Below are 16,016 nucleotides of genomic sequence, written 5' to 3' on the forward strand. Positions count from 1 at the left end.
TCTCACCACCCTTCTCTCCATGTCTCATCCTCCTTCTCTCCTTGCCTCTCTTCCTTCTTACCGCCTGAACATCACGTGTACCAAGGTTACTCCAAGTTACACTCTGGTTCCCCTTCTCTAGTCGTCAGCCTCTTGGACGGGATGACATTTGCAAATAAACACCTGCCTGTTTCCCAAAGCAAAGTAACTGTTTTAGCTGAGCAACTGGGAAAGAAGGATGATTTTGTGCTTTTTCACTCTGATGCTATTCTCGGATGGAGGGGAATTATGTTGGTCTGTATCTGCAAGCTTGGGCCAGTGGCCCTCAAACATTTCCATCACGGGGCGCTCGCTGAACAAATAGCGAATATTGAGTGCTCTGCAGCTGAGACTCCCTTCAACGTTACAACAGATTTTTAAATGCTGTGAAGACGTAAGGATTTCATGGTGGAGGAAGCCAGGTGCCCTGTTTGCTTGGGCCCCACTAGGCGTCCGAGCTCGTGCACTCGAGCCTCAGAACCCCTCCCTGTCTTCAGTCTGAGAATCACCTGGGAGGGGGGTGGCCTGCCCAGACCTAGCATTGTCCTGAGCAACCCTAGTTTGGGTCACTGCCTCCAAGTGGCAGCTCCCTGGAGGGGCTGGGTGAGGGTTACCTTTATAGCTCCGAAGAGGCTCTCATCCACCTCGGAGTTCAGGGCTTTGGTCCGATAGCAAGGCCTGCTCCTTGACCTGTTGGAAGTGGTAGAGGAGGAGCTCAGGACACCGGCTGTGCTTAACGGCTGCAGGGAGAGGCAGAGAATTGCGGTCATCAGTACTGAGTGCCATCTGGACCCCGGGCAAGGTAGACACTTCGCCAGCCCGTGCTGGGGGGACGTTGGATGGGCACGTGGGAAAGCACCTGGGTAGGCCCTGAAACGTAGGGGACACCCCACAGGAGCAGGGGCTGGCACACCAGCTCAGTGAGGAGGAGGACTCCTGAGGGTCCCCGGCTAAAGAAGGCCAAGACACCGTGCGGCGGAGAAGGAAGGAGAAAGGACACAGGATGGCAGGAGGATGACCTCAGTGTCAGCTCGGTTCTAGTTTCCCACAAGCACAGTCTTGTGAGGCCACGTGGGCTTTCCTGCCCAGATAGGTAGTGTCCTCTTCACCTCCAACCTCCTCAGCCCGAGCGCCAAACCCCCTTCACAACTGACACTACTATTTGACCTCCTTCATGTCCCCACCATCTCACAAGTTTGTGCTGGGGACCTGAGGACACTCAGGATGGAAAAGCACTTCGCCCACTGCTGGCGGGTGGTTGGTGCCTGATACACTTCAGTGTATTAACAGCTGCCAGCTACAGTTAGGCAGACCGGTTCACAGCATACACCATGATGCTCTTTCACTCCCAGGACCCCTTTAACGTGCATTAGTCAGTTTTTAACCATCCAGTACTTTCTAGATTTGGGGAGTTCCCCATCTAATGAGGTGAGAGAGACAAGGATCATCCCTGAATGTAGAAGCTGAAAACACCAGATGTTTGCCTTCCAAGCCTGGGCAAAGGACCCCTAGGCTGAGCCATCAGATGCCCCAAGCCTGACAATAAATAGGGAACTAGTGATGCAAGAAGGAGAACATGGAAACCCCTTCTGACAAAGGCAGCCACACCCCGTGTCTGGGGCAATGCCGATAAGGGCACCAGCGGCAACTGCCCACAATAAAGCTGCCAGTGCTGGAGGTGCAACAGTGCATCGAGGGTCTTTGCCAGACCATTTCTGGATTGTGATTTAGGCCTAGGTTCTGGCTGCAGTGCCTCCTCTGTTCTCATTTTCCAAGCCTACTTGCCCAGCATTGGTGTGAAGTCTGTGCGCGCTCCAAAATCCTCTCCATACATTCCCGTCTCCTTAAATTCGAGTTCTGGCTCTGTTGCTTATAACCAAGAACCCTGACTGATACAACCTCCTTTCCCCAAGGTCAGTCCAGCTTCAGCTCACACCCAAGAGGAGAAGTCTATCTCCAGGAGGCAGTTTCTATGAGGACTGCAGGACAGCTCCAGGCTTAATCTAAAGCTGATTCAAATCTCACTCTGGAGGAGCCCACATCTCCCGCAGTTCTCTGAGCTGGGACACCTCGGGGGAATGGGCTGGACACGTTGGGTCTACCAAGCCTGGGAATGAGCAGCTGTCAGGAGGACAGGGTGAACGGGGAGATGCATTCCAGGTCACTGAACACTGGACAGCACGTTTTCAAAGTTCCCTCTGGTCTGCCATGACCACACAGACACCCTCCCACCCCGGCAGCCCCTGTTCCACCTGTATCAGGTTTTCACACTAAATCGGGCACTTATTCTCCAGCTGGCTCCGTTCCATACAACGAGCACTGCTGTGTGCACCCTTTCCCTCCCAGCCTGGCACAGCCAGCAACAGGCTTACAGAGGGCGCCTCCCTTTACAGCCTCAGTCAGCACCCATACAGTAGAGCAGAGAAGCTCGGCTTTATTAAAAAGTAAATACAGCAGCCCCAAGGATGCCTAAGAACAGACTCTGAAGGGTTATTATATGGTAACTGGGGACCAACAGCTCCCCTTTCCACCAAAAATAGAATAAGGGAAATGAATAGAAACCACTATAGGTGGGATTGAGGCAAAGCATTGGGAATAACCAGAAAAGATGGAGGGCAATGGAACATGAGAGATGGTGTGAATTCTGTAGACAGCTAAGGGGAAAGGTGCCTGGCACGTAGTAGGAGCTCGATATGTATTTGGGGAAGAATGAATGAATGAAGCCAAACAAGACGACTCTTGGGGGCTGCAGACCAGATTGAGATGGAAGCCTTTCCCAAGTATGCCACCACTCCACATTTTCCATATCACGTATGTGCTCTGCACTGTGGAAAATAATGTATGAGAAAGGGCTTTGGAGCACAGATGGAAAGCATTATTGTTGTTTTGCATTTGTTTTCCTGTTCCTTTTCAAGGGCTCCTGCAAGCTTTTCCCTTGGCCTTGGGTGTCCACCAGACTGTAGGTTCCTCCAGGGCTGGGACTGCATCGCTTCTCTCCTATGCTCTTGCTACTCAGGTCAAAAGGAAGTCGCACAAGAGATACCCGACTGCCTGAGCCTCGAAGTCAGAACATAAGAAGGAAAACAGATGATGACCACAGAAAAGCGGCCACTGGGCAGAGCAGAAGGAAGCCCTGAGCTCTGGGGTTGGGTGGCTGAAAACTGTTATTGGGGAAGTGCTGACTTTGAAGCCACAAGCCTTACACCAGGGTTAGAATAACCAGTCTTGCCAAAAGCAACAAGAAGGATTAGGGAGGTCACTGTGTAAAAGTACTAGAAAAAATGAAGAACCAAGCAGAAATGGAAAGTTAGATCCCTCTGGGCTACAGGCAATAGCCAAGAGGTTCTTTCAGGAGGTGAAGGGCTGGTTTTATTTCTTGCATGACCAAATAAATATCCCCAAGAAGCTGAGCCGTACCTAGAGAGAAGCCGGCTAGTCTTCCCTGGGGGAAGGCAGCTCTTTTTTACTTATTTATTTATTTTTTATTTATTTATTATTGGCTGCACTGGGTCTTCGCTGCTGCACGCGGGCTTTCTCTAGTTGTGGCGAGCAGGGGTTACTCTTCCTTGCGGTGCACGGGCTTCTCATTGTGGTGGCTTCTCTTGCTGCGGAGCACGGGCTCTAGGCACGCGGGCTTCAGTAGTTGTGGCACACAGGCTCAGTAGTTGCGGCGCACGGGCTTAGTTGCTCTGTGGCATGTGGGATCTTCCCAGACCGGGGCTCAAACCCGTGTCCCCTGCATTGGCAGGTGGATTCTCAACCACTGCGCCACCAAGGAAGTCCCAAGGCAGCTCTTGAAGGTAAGGAAAGACCGCTGAGGAGACAAGGATGATTGGCAAAGATGAGGACTGGGACAGAAAAAGATGCCAGCTCTGCCTTGATATTTTCCTTTTGGTGACCTAGCTGACTCCCTGTCTCTTCAAATACCATTCTATCCCAGGTTTACAAGAATTCAGCCATTGCTGGGGGCTCTGGGAGAGACTGATGCAGAAAGATTAGCTGGTCATTCAGAAGATGATTTTCACTCCATTGTAGATACAGGATGATCTCCCTAACATATTAAGTTTATATATATATATATATATATATATATATATATATATATATATATATATGTTCTAGTCCCTGCTTTCAATTCTTTTTTTGTTTAATATTTATTTACTGGCTGCGTCGGGTCTTAGTTGCCGCATGTGGGATCTTTCCTTGTGGCACGCGGGCTCACTAATTGTGGCGCGTGGGCTTAGCTGCCCCACGGCATGTGGGATCTTAGTTCCCCAACCAGGTATTGAACCGGCATCCCCTGCATTGCAAGACCAATTCTTAACCACTGGACCACCAGGGAAGTCCCCATATTAAGTGTTAAAGAAAGCAGATTATAAGAAACATGCAAGTAGAGCAGTAAAAATGTTCATATGAAGGGTATGCATCCAGAATGTGTTACTAAAAGAAAGTTCACAAGAATGTTTAACAGTAATTTCAGGTGAGTATTAGCATCTTAAGGTGTTCCTTGTATTGAATAACGTTCTGCACTCAGTAGGTAACTCTCTTTATGACTGGGGCAGGGGGAGGGGGGAAATATTTTTATTTGACTACAAAACAAAGCAGTGGACCCGGTGCCCTGACTCTGAACACAGAGAGTGCAGCCCTTAAAAAGCTGCAGTGCCAGATGTCCCGAGACCCGGTATGTTCAGCTCAAATCCGACAAGACAGATCTCGAACAGGGCTGGAACAGGGCAGTGTGGAGTTTCCATGATGTAACTGTAACACCTGTCAACTGAACAAAGACAAAGGCTTGTCCTTCCCTGGATGTCCTCTCCACCCTGGGATCTGGTGTCTCTTTTGCATATAGGTTCACCACAGGCTGGCAAATTCAGGCTTTGAGCTCTTAGCCTGATTCTACCTCCTTTCTGTAGACTTTGGTTACTAAGAAGGTGGGGATGCCCATGAACCAGGCACCTTACCTTCCACTGAGTGATACATTTGGGTCACCTCTTTCCTCAAATAAGACTAGGTTGGCCATCTGTGGAGTACCACTTGAAGATGACATCCTACTCAGTACTGAGGCCCTGTCCCTCCTTCTGGGGGATGTTATTCATTGTTTTTGTAAGAATCCTGGAGGTCTGCCTAATTGTGACCCTCCCCCCAACTATCACCCCTCCCCACTCCTCCAAACACTCTCAAAAGCTAGTAGCACCATACACACACACACACACACACACACACACACACACTCTTGGTCTCACAGAAGGGCACAGATCATTAACTTGACCCATTGCTTCTCAAAGGTGCCCATATGCCCAGTCCTGTCCAAGGGACTTCAGAAGGGCTCAGTCAACAGACCAAAACCCCTTCCTGAGTGGCCCTTGGGTGGGGAATCCCTGATTTGCATGAGCCAAAGCCCACAAGTCTAGCCCAGGTGCAACTCAGTGATTAATTTGGACTCGGAAATATGACATTTTTGAAACAGGAGAAAAAGAGAACTAACATCTACTGTGTGCCCTTAGATGCCAAGTGTGATGCTAGGCCCTCAGAGACAGACACACAGCACTGGGCCTGTAAATCACCCAGGAGAGCTGGAGATAAATATGCATCGTAAAATGCGTAAGTGCTCTTTGTGGGAGATTTGTTTCTTTTATAATTAACAAGGCTCTTCTTGAAATCCTGACTTGGGGACCCTGAATTTGAACCACTGAGCCCCAGAAAAGCAGTGTGACCTCTGAGCATGAAGTGTGTCTACAGGTACATCACAGACTCCTTTGCCACCGGGTGTGCACCCAGAAATTCTAAGGTTATTTCCAGTAACCCAAGGCTCCAACACCTATCCTCTGCCCCTCTCACTTATTCCTCAGGGACCACACCATCCTCATGGGATCCCAGACATCTCCTTCATACCTCCTCCCAGGCCCGCTGCCCTTTCAACCCTCATGACCCTTGTCCTCTCCATCCTGGTGAACCCCAGGCCTGCTAGACAGTCCCAATCCCTCTCCAGGGACTTTCAAATCTGGTACCCTCTTCATTCATTCATTCATTCATTTGCAAATGTTTGTTGAGTACCTACGAGTGACCCAGAGCCCCAGTAACAGAAGACAAAACTTAGGCTCAGGACATTAGGTGACTTACACATTGTCACCCTGCTGGTCAGAGGCAGAATGTGTACCATAACCTGTTATCTGGCCTCCTTACCAATGGTTTTCCCACATCACATCCCACAATCCCCAGCCCATGGAGGCCCCAGACCGATAGGAGGGGGAAGAAAGGTTGGGACAGCCCTTCTCCCCACTGCCTCTGCTCAGCACCGGATCACATTTCCAATCGCTATCGACCCCACCCCTAATTTCTCTTTTGGACCCCCCTCAGGACTTCCCTTGCCTCTTCCAGGGGTGTCATCCCCGCTCCTGGGCCTTCCTGACCCCAGACCCAACTTCTGTCTCCCAGATGCCCACTTTCCCAGATTAGAACCCCAATCCAATTGAGGAAATACGAGGCCCCCATCCGAGGTTCTCCTCCACACCCGGGACCTCACCATCTCAGCCGCACTCTCTAACTCCGCGCCTCCACCGCTTCCGCCACCCACTGCACCACCGACGCTAGGTGTTGACGCGTTACCATAGTAACCAAGAGCCCGCATTCTCCGGCCCCGGCCCCGCCCCTCCGCTCTGATCCGCTCTGGCTGGTAGACGCGGCGCGCTGTGGCTTTAGGAACACGAGCCCCACCCTCTGACCATTCCCGCCGGCGCTCGAGCGGGAACTCGCTCTGAAAGACTGACCCGCCCTGGCGCGCCCCGCTCTTCACTTTGCTTTGGCTGAACTCTTGGGTCAGGACCCAAACCGTCAAGGTCCTAGCATGGGCCCAGGGGGGTCTGACTTGCTGGCAGCCACTCCAGGAGCCAGGCCCAGGGTCACGGTTTTTCCCCTACACCCCATCTAGGTTACCATGGTAACCGTTGCCCCAGTGCCTGTGAGGGGCCAAGCCAAACCCTGATGAGAATTTAGTCTGCAGAGAAGCAAGCAGGATCAGACGAAACAAGTTTCACAGCAGCAGAGAGTCTGGTTAGACCAAAGAAGGAACTTCCAGCCGTGAGGATGTGTACGTAGTTTCAGGAGCAGTTCCTTAAAATGTGGGCCTCAGACCTCCAGCTCCGAATCGCCTAGGAGAGTTTATTAAAAATGAAATGTAGACACTACTAGGGTATCTGAATCGAAATCTATGGACCTGGCTTTAGGGAACCTGCCTTTTAATGCTTCCCAGTTTGTATGTACTGTTCTGGAAAGCTTTTTAGGAGTTTTATGATTTTCCCAATTTGGTTTGGCACCTATACCTCCCAACCTGCACGGACAAGATTGGACTTACCCCACAGCTGTGCCTGCTCCAAGCCTCACAAAGCCTTCCCACAAAACCAACTCCTTTTGTTTTTTTCTCCAGTGCTGATAAACTGAACTCTTAGACTAAAAAGAAGTGGTGACTGCAGTTCTGAGCTACTTTCCCACACCCAAACCTCCCTCCACAGCCCACCTTTCTGGGGCTTACTCCAACCTGACTTTTGTGTTGTAAAGCCAGTCACTGCCTCCTCTGACATACTCAGGGCTGAAGGATCGGCTGCAGAGCTAGGGTGGTTGAGGGCTGTTTACAAGCTCCAGGGGAGTGGGGGAAGGGAGACCAGGTCACCTCCAGTTATTTTTAAAAGGGCTTAACTCCGGCAAGCTTCACATTCCTTCCCTGGATTTTCCAGCCTTATCTCCTTTGGGATCCTCAGAAGGACAAGTTAGGGGGTGGGGCGGGCAGAAAGTGTTGGAGGTGGGATCAGAGGGAGGGAGAAGCCAGGGTAGCTACCCTACAGGTGCTGGCACGATCCTCCCGGCTTGAGAATGAGGGAAGGGCTTTTCTGTTCCTGGCACCCTTCCTTCCCCAGCCTCTTCGTTGCAGCCCAGAGAGGAGGGAAGATGAAGTAACCAGTCCCCTGTGGATTGGATGCTTCCCCTATGTTTTCCACCCAGTTCTCACAGCCACAACTCTATGGGGTAGTTATTATCCGCATCACCAAAGAAGAAACTGAGACCAAGAGAGATAACTGTCCAAACTCAAAAGTTAGTGTTCTTTTCTCAACTCAGGCTGCCTCTCTGAAGGAAAGGTGTGAGGTTGAGGCAGAAAGGAGGGGGATGACCAAATGCAGGGTAAGGGAATTGCTTCCCAGGCTTCTGTTTGAATTTACCTCAAAGCTATCAGTGCTTAAGCTTCAGGCCTCCCATTTGCATGAGCCCCTTGAAAAAGTAAGTTGAGGGAATTCCCTGGTGGTCCAGTGGTTAGGACTCTGCACTTCTGCTGCACGGGGCACAGGTTTGATTCCTGGTCAGGGAACTAAGATCCTGCATGCTGCGCGGCACGGCCGAAAAAAAAAGTAAGCTGAGTTAAGGATACATGTTACTTTGGATTTAATGAAACAGGTTTGTGTGGTTCTCCACCACTTACACAGACAGTTAAGTTACTGCCAGCTGTCCAGGTGGAGGAACGGCTGCCTGGAACACTCCTTCCACCAAGCCACTATGCCACCTCACCTGATGTCAGGACAGGAAAGACTGGCCGTAATCTCCATGGGAATATGTGCTACGATGCTCACACCAAGGGTATTTGCACAGTGGAGGAAAAACAAGGTTTGAAATGAACAAAGCCAGAAGTCCCTCTGTGAAAAGATTCTAAGCCTCTGTTATGTAAAACTGTAAGTGAGTATTCTGTTCTCATCAAGACCTGTTCAAACTGAAGTTCTCTCTGGCCTGGAAGAGACCCAGTGATGCAACATATGTAATTATAAACACAGTATGCATCTCATCAGAGAAAAAAAGCTGCCTTCAAAGGACCTAAACTCATTGACTACTTCTGTTTTTCCAACAGTGATAGGTTTTCTTTTTGACTTCTTCTCCTAGATAATTTTAAACACACATGCTTACTTGGATTTTTCTAGGTATAATGAGATGGTCTTTCCATTTAAAAACTACTTAAGCCTTGTGTATTAGTTTTCTACCACTGCTGCAGCAACTTACCACAAACTTAGTGGTTTAAAACAACATAAAGTTATTATCTTACAATTCTGGAGTTCAACAAGGGTCTTACTGGGTAAAAACCAGGTGTCGGCAGGGTTGCATTCCTTACTAAGGCTCTAGGCTGAATCCTTTATCTAGTTTCTAGAGGCCACTCATGTTCCTTGGCTCATGACCCCCTTCCTCTATCTTTAAAGCCAGTAACATTGTGCGATTTCCCTGGTGGTCCAGTGGTTAAGACTCCGCTCTCCCAATGAGGGGGCCTGGGTTACATCCTGATCAGGGATATAGATCTCCCATGCTGCAACGAAGATCCCGCTTGCAGCAACAAAGATCCTTCATGCCACAACTAAAACCCGGTGCAGCTAAATAAATAAATAAATTTAAAAATTAAAAAAAAAAAACAAAAAACAGCAACATTGCATCTCTCTGAGCACTCCACCCTAGTTGCATCTCGTTCTGGGAAAGATTCCCTGAGTTTTAGACTTGTGATTAGGTTGGGTCCACATGGATAATCCAAGATGATCTCCCCATCTCAGGGTCCCTAATCGAACCATATCTGCAGAGTCCCTTTTGCCTGTAGGTAAATATTCACAGTTCTGGGAATTAAGAGGTGGACATTCTCAGGAGGGGAGGTGGTGCACTGTTCTGCCTCCCACACCTTGCTACATAACAGTGATATTTTAATGATCTATAATATATTCTCAAAAAGTTGAAACAACTTACATATGCCTTTCTAAACTGCTTTTTGGAAAGTGTCTTTAAAAATTTAAATAATACGGACTTCCCTGGTGGCGCAGTGGTTAAGAATCCACCTGCCAATTCAGGGGACACGGGTTCGAGCCCTGGTCTGGGAAGATCCCACATGCCGCGGAGCAACTAAGCCTGTGAGCCACAACTACTGAGCCTGCACTCTAGAGCCCGCGAGCCACAACTACCGAGCCCGTGTGCCACAACTACTGAAGCCTGCGCACCTAGAGCCCACAAGCCACAACTACTGAAGCCCGCACACGTAGAGCCTGTGCTCCGCAACAAGAGAAGCCACCACGATGAGAAGCCCGCGCTCCACAACGAAGAATAGACCCTGCTCGCCACAACCAGAGAAAACCCGCACGCAGCAATGAAGACCCAACGCAGCCAGAAAGAAAGAGTACATTTTCTTCTTCTGTCAACTTTACAAGTATGTATTAAAGGACAGAAAATTTACTTAAAAATTAACGGGTTTATTCCACACAGCAAAGGAAACCATCAACAAAAGGAAAAGGCAACCTACCAAATGGGAGAAAATATTTGCAAATCATATATCTGATGAGGGTAAATATTCAAAGTGTGTAAAGAACTCATACAACTCAACAGCCAAAAAAAAAAAAAAACTGAAAAATGGATAGAGGATCTGAATAGAGATTTTTCCAGAGAAGACATACATACAGCCATCAGGTACATGAAAAGATGCTCAACATCACTAATCATCAGGAAAATGCAAATCAAAACCACAATGAGCTATCACCTCATAACTGTTAGAATGGCTATTATCAGAAAGACAGGAAATAACAAGTATTGGCGAGGATGTGGAGAAAGGGGAATCCCTGTGCACTGTTGGTGGGAATGTAAACTGGTGCAGTCTCTATGGAAAACAGTATGAAGGTTCCTCAAAAAATTAAAAATAGGGCTTCCCTGGTGGTGCAGTGGTTAAGAATCCGCCTGCCAATGCAGGGGACACGGGTTTGAGCCCTGGTTCGGGAAGATCCCACATGCCGCGGAGCAGCTAAGCCCGTGCGCCACAACTACTGAGCCTGTGCTCTGGAGCCCACGAGCCACAACTACTGAAGCCCGTGTGCCTAGAGCCCGTGCTCTGCAACAAGAGAAGCCACCACGATGAGAAGCCCACGCACCTCAACCAAGAGTAGCCCCCGCTCGCAGCAAATAGAGAAAGCCCGCATGCAGCAACGAAGACCCAACGCAGCCAAAAATAAAATAAATTAAATAAATTTATTTTAAAAAAAATTAAAAATAGAACTACCATATGATCCAGCAATTCTACTTCTGGGTATTTATTCAGAAGAAACAAAAACACTACTCAAAAAGATATATGCACCCCATATTCACCGCAGCAATAGCCAAGACATGGAAGGAATCTAAATGTCCATCAATGGATAAAGGAAATGTGGTGTATATATACAATGGAATATTATTTAGTTATGAAAAAGACTGAAATCTTTCTATCTGCAACAACATGGATGGCCCTTGAGGGCATTATGGTAAGTAAAATAAGTCAAATAGAGAAAGACAAATACTGTGTGATATCACTTATATGTGGAATCTACAAAAAGAACTCATAGGTACAGAGAACATACTGGTGATTGCCAGAGTCAGGGCAGGGGGTCAAAAAGTACAAATTTCTAGTTATAAAATAAATAAGTCCCGGGACTTCCCTGGAAGTCTGGTGGTTAAGACTCCATGCTTCCACTGCAGGGGGTGCAGGGTCAATGCCTGGATGGGGAACTAAGATGCCATATGCCATGCAGCACGGCCAAAATATAAAAAAAATAAAAAATAAATTAAATTTAATTTAATTTAAGAGTCCTGGGGATATAATGCACAGCATGGTGACTGTAGTTAGTAATACTCTATTGTATATTTGAAAGTTGCTAAGAGAGTAGATCTTAAAAGTTTTCATCATAAGAAAAACACTGTGTGGTGATAAATTATTGTGGTGATCATTTCAAAATATATACAAATATTGAATCATTGTATTGTACACCTGAAACTAATACAATGTTATATGTCAATTATATTTCAATAAAAGATATTAATGGGTTTATGAAACACAAATAATAAAAATGAACCATGAATCAGTAGAAATTATTTTGAAATTGAGAAGCAAATTGAAACAAAAATTTTCAGATTACCAGAAAAGGTAATTCAATAAGAGGAATAGACAAATTTTGAACAGAATAAACAAGCACTTGGATTGTTTAATAATCCAACTAACAAGGGGAAGAAAATTGTATGAATACATTGGGGAAATATTAAATTTCTTGTTGATTTGATATAAAAGATTGACACTGATGGAGATTGCATAAAACTCACATTAGTACACTAAAATGAGGACTTATGACAATCGGGTAAATGAGTGTCATGAACTCAAAGAACACTTATGATTAATTACTGAAGGACTTCCCTGGTGGTCCAGGGGGTAAGACTCTGTACTCCGAATGCAGGGGGCCCAGTTTCGATCCCTGGTCAGGCAACTAGATCCCACGTGCAAGCCGCAACTAAGAGTCCGCATGGCGCAACGAAGATCCCGTGTGCTGCAAATAAGATCCGGCACAGTCTAAATTAAAAAAAAAAAAAAAAAAGATTGATTACTGGACAATCTCCTGAAATTCTACAACTCATATAAGAGAGAAATTTCAGAGATTTTTCGCAAATTTGACAACAATCAAAAAATTGATACAACAAGAAGCTGTGAAATGAAACATTCTAATCTATCAATAATAAAAGTGTTGATCAAAATCATGCCAGAGTAAAAAAACTGAATTATTGTTCTGTTCTCCATATAAGGTAATATTATAAAATCTTTATCATGTGAAGAGACAAAGAATAAGCTGCCAAAAAAAAAGGTAAGGGCGAAAACTATTTTAGACTTGTTTCAGGCAGTGAATTCATATGAATCTTATGTCACTCTTCCAGATGTTATGATGTTTATAGTATTTGCCAGATTTTTATTTTTTTAATTTTTTTGCCACACCGCACGGCATGTGGGATCTTAGTTTCCCAACCAGGGATGGAACCCTTGCCCCCTGCAGTGGAAGCACGGAGTCTTAACCACTGGACCACCAGGGAAATCCCTGCCAGATTTTTTTTTTAATGTATAATTTGTTGCGACATTATTCTAGTTAAATGTTTACTGCTGTAATTAATTTTGTTTTGTTTTTCTTAAAAGGAGCTTCCAAAATTGTATAAGCTTCAGGCCTCACAAAACCCAGTTCCACCTCTGAGAAGTGGGGAGGCAACCTTTCCCTTCTCAGCAATTGGCTCAATTGCCCAGCCGTGTCCGATGGGTGTGGGGCGGATTGCCCTTGCTCTCACCTCCCGACCTCAGCCAGGCTCAGCCCACTCCTCCCCTCACCGTCCTGTTCCACCTTCTCCCCTGTGCCCTTCCTTGTCTTCCTGTCTTTTCTACTTGCTGTGCATCTTTGGGGGCTTCCTCCTTCTAGCCCAGTCCTTAAGCTCTCATTTCACTCTCCTCCTGTGCTCTGCCCCATTTTCAGCATTCTCATTGCCTAGCAAGCCGAGGGATGAGAACAACGGGGGAGGTTTAAGAGGCTGGCTGCTGCCGCCTGAGGAAGAGGGCAGGTCCATATTATCTGCCTAACCCTAACTCCACCTCCGGCTGCCTGACCCTTCCTACCAAGTCGCCACTCCCAGAGAAGTCTCAGAGTAAACCCAGGATTGCTGGCCAGGAGCCAGGAGCCCAGATCCCGGAGAGTTGCTGGGTGCCTCGGAGCTGGAGCAGAGCCCAGGGGCTGGGCTGGGTCCCGCAGCTCCTCCTCACCCTACCGGGCCTTGGGGCGCTGTGTCAGGCAGGCCTCACCCTGCTGTTCTCCTGAGATGCTCCCCACATTGGCTGAGGCAGGAAGGATAGGAATTTTGACTCTGTGATGAACAAGCACATTTAAATGGGAGGAGCCTGGGAGACAGGACCCAGAGGAGCCATTTGGTTAAAGTGAAAACTCTGGCCTCTCACTAGAGCATGTCTCCTAAGAGCATGAGAAAGGAGACTCTGATTCCCTTTCTCTCTCTCTCTCCCTCTCTCTCTGATATGCATTTAGGAACAGGGATCAGAGTTGTGGAGTCTGGATGTGGCATGGGGGGAGCAGGGCCCCACATGGACAATGGGCAAAAAGATGGGGCTTCCACATTCCCATAGAAGACTTTGTGTTAAGTGCATGGATCTGTGGGTTAGTGGTGGTCTACTGCACTCCTGTTTTCTCTGAACCCCTTTGCTGTATATACACATCCTGGCAGTTCTCCAGGATAGAGGCCCCAGCTCCTTCCTCTGGACCCACCTCCTTGGGCAGCTTCTACTCCCATCTTAGGGGTGACACCTGCCCATGATGGGAACTCTAGGATGCCCGTCAGGTCTCAGTAAATCATCGTTTCCTAGACTGTTCAGAGCCCACAATTCTATCTAAGGCAGCCTGGAAGGTGCTCTCCCAGGACTTGTGCTCCTGGGGCAGCGCAGTGAAGAAGGAAAGTAGTGACTGATTTTGGAGCCAGACCAACAGACTTTGACCCCTGGCGCCGTTACTTATAGCTGAGAGACCTTAGGTGAACCGCCTAACCACCTGGGCCTTGTTTCCTCATCTGTGTCGGTGGGTAATAGCCCAAAAGAGAGGCACTGGGAAGAGCAGACCCGGCTGGAAAATCAGTTTGCATAGTGCCTGGTGGTTTTCTTCCCTGTTCTTTCCCACAGAGCAGGGAGATACTGGGGGGGGTGGAGAATGTCTTTTGTCCTCAGTGTCATATAAACACGACCAGGAATCAGACTGTAAATCCTCTAAGTTGCAAAGGATGCCTGAGAGACTGTTTCACAACCCCCTTCTTCCTGGAATACTTGAACTATCAAAATTGCCTCAAGTCTCTCTAAAACAAAGTATGGCTTAAAACATAAATAAATACTTAAATGCATGAATTATTTTCCTCCAGGAATTTGCTGCCTTCCTGCTTTCTTCCAAACTCTCTTTCTCTTTCCCATTCTTCAAAACTGTAGAGCCTTCCTGCTACAACCTGAGAGACTAGGCAAGGGACAGGGATGGGGAAGAGAGTTTGAGGAACAAGAAGAAATCTGGGGCCAAGGAGAGAGACTGTGAGCACGAGGGAAAGAGTTGGGGTGGAGTAGAACCGGGGGAGGAAGATGGTTAGGGTGGGAGTGGAAGTGGGGACTACAGGGTGAGGCTTGTGCCTGGCTGGAGGCCCTGCGTCTAGATGGGGGAAGGAGGGAAAGACGAGAGGGCACAGGCCAGAAGGGCAACATCACCCTCTGATACTGGTGCCCCCACCCACGGGAGGAGGCGTGCATGAGGAGATGAACCTCCAGAGCCGTGACAGAGAGAGCCGCATGCTGGGCATACATCCCCATTTCCTCAACCTCCCTACCTGGCCGCATTCCCACTGGACAGACAACCCTCAGGCCAAGGAGAAAGTCATCCACAAATCTGCAGCCTCCCCTACTTCTTCTTCAAAATCTCATCACCCTCCTGAATGCCCCAGGTCCTTGGGCCAGTGTCGCCCTGGTGCCCTGCACACGTCTCCACACACCTGGCACCAGCTTCCCCTCCTACGTGACCAGCACGGCCCTGGACTGGGTGGCGGATGCTGAGATAAGGCCAAGGAGGGGAAAACCACCCAAGCCAGGAAGTTACACAGCCTGGTTCCCCCGGCAACCCAGCCACAGTCACCAAACAGTACAGCGTGGGGGGGGGGGGGGTGGGGAAAACTCCCGTTCAAGGCGCAGCCAGGGCTGGCTCAGACCTCAGTTTTCTTGTTGGAGAAACTTCTTTCTCCAAATCCCCTAGGACAGTGTTGTTGCCTAAGAATTATGGGGGAAGCCAGTTTGAAATGCAAATTCAAGACACCACCCCCATCACCTCCACCACAGATTCCCGGCCTAATAGGTCTAATAGGACTAACTAGAATCTGCATTTCTAACCAGTACCCCAGGGGATTCCAGTGCTCCAAGTCTTAGAGGGTAGCTGGGTTGGGGGAAAATACAGGATGGGGCCTGCAGTCAGCCCATCCCCAGGGATGCTTGCCATGGGTATTTTCAACACCCGGCGACTGACCAGGAGTCCAGAGACCTGGATTCTAGTACATGCAGAACCAATTCAAAACCATGAACTTGGGCTGAGCTCCTCTTGGGCCTGCTACTAATGTTCTGAGAACCATGAGCCATCTAAAGA

At 48.2% G+C, this 16,016-nt stretch overlaps 1 non-coding gene across 1 annotated transcript; it reads left to right on the forward strand.

Moving 5' to 3' along the window:
• Positions 1 to 8,301: 8,301 nt before the first annotated feature.
• On the forward strand, positions 8,302 to 8,374 carry TRNAR-UCU (transfer RNA arginine (anticodon UCU)). Its single transcript has one exon. It is a non-coding gene; the product is annotated as a tRNA-Arg (tRNA).
• Positions 8,375 to 16,016: the final 7,642 nt, after the last annotated feature.

Source organism: Eschrichtius robustus, chromosome 3, assembly GCF_028021215.1.
Source record: "Eschrichtius robustus isolate mEscRob2 chromosome 3, mEscRob2.pri, whole genome shotgun sequence".
NCBI lineage: Eukaryota > Metazoa > Chordata > Mammalia > Artiodactyla > Eschrichtiidae > Eschrichtius > Eschrichtius robustus.